This window comes from Triticum aestivum, chromosome 7B, assembly GCF_018294505.1.
Source record: "Triticum aestivum cultivar Chinese Spring chromosome 7B, IWGSC CS RefSeq v2.1, whole genome shotgun sequence".
NCBI lineage: Eukaryota > Viridiplantae > Streptophyta > Magnoliopsida > Poales > Poaceae > Triticum > Triticum aestivum.
The window spans coordinates 343,513,896-343,517,608 of NC_057813.1; positions in this window are offsets into that span (position 1 = coordinate 343,513,896).

Sequence of the window (3,713 nt, forward strand, 5' to 3'; positions counted from 1 at the left end):
CTGGTTGTCGCAACCAGATGCTGGAGTTCAGGAGCCAGACGCCACCGTCGACGACGACCCCTACTACACCGGAGGTGCCCCTACTACGTGCAGCCTGCTGACGACGACCAGGAGTAGTTTAGGAGGATCCCAGGCAGGAGGCCTGCGCCTCTTTCGATCTGTATCCCAGTTTGTGCTAGCCTTCTTAAGGCAAACTTGTTTAACTTATGTCTGTACTCAGATATTGTTGCTTCCGCTGACTCGTCTATGATCGAGCACTTGTATTCGAGCCCTCGAGGCCCCTGGCTTGTATTATGATGCTTGTATGACTTATTTTATTTGTAGAGTTGTGTTGTGATATCTTCCCGTGAGTCCCTGATTTTGATCGTACACATTTGCGTGCATGATTAGTGTACGATTGAATCGGGGGCGTCACAAGCACCTCCAGTGTAGTAGGAATCATCGTCGACGATGGCGTCTGGCTCCAGGGCTCCAGCATCTGGTTGCGACAACCAGGTAGAAGGGAAAGGGGAAAAGAGGGAGAAAAGCAACCGTGAGTACTCATCCAAAGTACTCGCAAGCAAGGAACTACACTACATATGCATGGGTATATGTGTAAGGAGGCCATATCAGTGGACTGAAGTGCAGAATGCCAGAATAAGAGGGGGATAGCTAGTCATATCGAAGACTACGCTTCTGGCAGCCTCCGTCTTGCAGCATGTAGAAGAGAGTAGACTGAAGTCCTCCAAGTAGCATCACATAGCATAATCCTACCCGGCGATCCTCTCCTCGTCTCCCTGTGGAAAAGCGATCACCGGGTTGTCTGTGGAACTTGGAAGGGTGTGTTTTATTAAGTATCCGGTTCTTGTTGTCATAAGGTCAAGGTACAACTCCAAGCCGTCCTGTTACCGAAGATCACGGCTATTCGAATAGATTAACTTCCCTGCAGGGGTGCACCACATAACCCAACACGCTCGATCCCATTTGGCCGGACACACTTTCCTGGGTCATGCCCGGCCTCGGAAGATCAACACGTCGCAGCCCCACCTAGGCACAAGAAAGAGGTCAGCACGCCGGTCTAAATCCTATGCGCGCAGGGGTCTGGGACTATCGCCCATTGCACACATGCACGTTGCGTACGCGGCCCGTGAGCAGACCTAGCAACCTCCATTACAAAGGAAGTTGCGTTAACACAGTCCAACCCGGCGCGCGCCGCTCAGTCGCTGACGTCACGAAGGCTTCGGCTGATACCACGATGTCGAGTGCCCATATCTTTCCCGCATAGTTGGTTAGTGCGTATAGGCCAGTAGCCAGACTCAGATCAAATACCAAGATCTCGTTAAGCGTGTTAAGTATCCGCGAACGCCGAACATGGCCAGGCCCACCTGTCTCCTAGGTGGTCTCAACCTGCCCTGTCGCTCCGCCACAAAGTAACAGTCGGGGGCCGTCGGAAACCCAGGCCCACCTCTACCGGGATGGAGCCACCTGTCCTTTCACCCCCCTCATCAGAATCACTTGCGGGTACTCATCGAGCTGACCCGACTTTAGTCACCATCTGTACAGTATGTATGTATGTATAGTATATACCCGTGATCACCTCCCGAGTGATCACGGCCCAATAGTACAGCAAGGCAGACTGACAAGAATGTAGGGCCAATGATGATAAACTAGCATCCTATACTAAGTATTTAGGATTGCAGGTAAGGTATCAACATATGTAGCAACAATGTCAGGCTATGCATCAGAATAGGATTAACGGAAAGCAGTAACATGCTACACTACTCTAATGCAAGCAGTATAGAGGAGAATAGGCAATATCTGGTGATCAAGGGGGGGCTTTCCTGGTTGCTCTGGCAAGGAGGGGTCGTCAACTCCATAGTCGAACTGGGGTCGTCGGCAGTCTCGAGGTCTACCGGAAAGAAGTAACGGAGGGGAAACACAATAAATAACAAAGCAATCAAAGCATCGCAAAGCGTAACATGGCAATCCGCGGTGCTAGGTGTGCCCTAACGCGGTAGTAGGTGATACCGACGAAGGGGGGAAACATCCACGAAAGTATCCCCGACATTTCGTGTTTTCGAACAAATAAACGGAGGTGAAATGTTGCAGGTTCACTATGCTAGGGACGCATGGCGGATGAACGGGCTGCGTATCTAGATTTAGCTCGCCGTTGTGAGCAACTTTCATGTACAAAACATTTTCATCTGAGCTACGGTTTATTTTATATGATTTTCTAAAGTTTTAAATCATTTTTAGAATTTATCTTATTAATTTAATCCAACATTATCCAGAATAGTGTTTGCTGATGTCATCATGACGTCAGCATGACATAAGCAGTCAATAGAGATGTTGACTGGTCAAACTGACGTGTGGGCCCAGTGGGACCCACCTGTCATACACTGTTAGGTTGATTAGGGTTTAGGTTAAACTAATTACTGTCTATTTAAACTAACAGGTTAATTAGATTAAATAAAGAGGATTAATTAACTTAATTAATTCACTAATTAATTAATTATAAATTTTATTAATTCATTTTTACTTATTTTATTTTTATTTTATTAAAAACATTCTGGGGCCGGGCCCCACATGTCAATGGCCCTAGGGGCCAAACGGGCGCTCGCAAACGGGTGCGGGCACCAGCCCGCTCGGTGGCTGGGGCGTGCGGGCGCCCGAGCGAAGGTCGAGCCAGGGCGGCAGCGGGCACGGCAGCCCGAGGCGAGGCCGGCGGCAGGGAGGCGGAGGTCGAGCGAGACAGACCCAAACGGCACCGCGGGGGAAGCGGCGAGCGACGAGGAGGTTCGGTGGCGTGCGCGCTGATGAGTGCGGGTGCTTGTAGAGCCGGAGAAGCACAGGCGGGCGAAGCACGTGGCCAGGGCGCGCGTGGAGGCGCGACTAGGCGTAGCCGTTCGCGGCCAGAGGTCCGCGACGGGCGTGGCTTCGGGAAGCAGATGGGGCGGCGGTCTGCGGTGACAGCAGCATGCATCAGGCGGCCGGACGGTCGCGACGATAGACGCGCGGGCGCGTCGCACACGGGGACAGGGGAAGGAGGAGGAGAGGGGGGAGGATTCGTTGCTCACCCCCGTTGCAGGGGATCTGGGGCGGCGAGGCTTGCAGGAGCCGAGTTGAGGAGGAGGATGGGGACGAGCGCCGGTGGGGAGGAGGCGGCGACGGAAGACGAGCTCCGAGCGGCGGCAGCGGGCGCTGGATTCCTCCAGGCGGCGTCGGCGATGAAGCTGCAGCCAACATGGGGCCGTTGGCGGCGGCGGATCGGGGCGGCGGCCTGCTGGTGGTCGCCGGTAACGGAGGGGGCGGGGCACCGATGCACGCGAGGGGATCGGGCGCGGGGAGCTCCTCTCCCCGGCACGATGTGTGCGTGCGTGCGTGTGTGTTGTGTGGTGGCGGCGGGTGAGGGAGACGAGGGGGAGGTGGGGATCGTGAGGTGAATGGGGCGTTCGGGGGTTAGGTCACGAGGGAGGGGGCCATATAGGCCAGGAGAGGTGCGGCTGGGCCGGCCCGATTGGCCACAGGGCTGGGCCGTGGCCCAGCGAGGGGGGGTTGTTCTCTTTTCTTTGTATTTTGTTTTTCTTAATTTTTCTTTTACCGTTTTACTTTTAGTTTCTCTTTTATTTTAGTTTTAGTAAATTACCAAAGTGGCACCTAAATAGATTTTACAAATTATGCCGCTGCCACAATAGTTTAATACTTATAACAAATTAATTTTGAAAATGTTTATT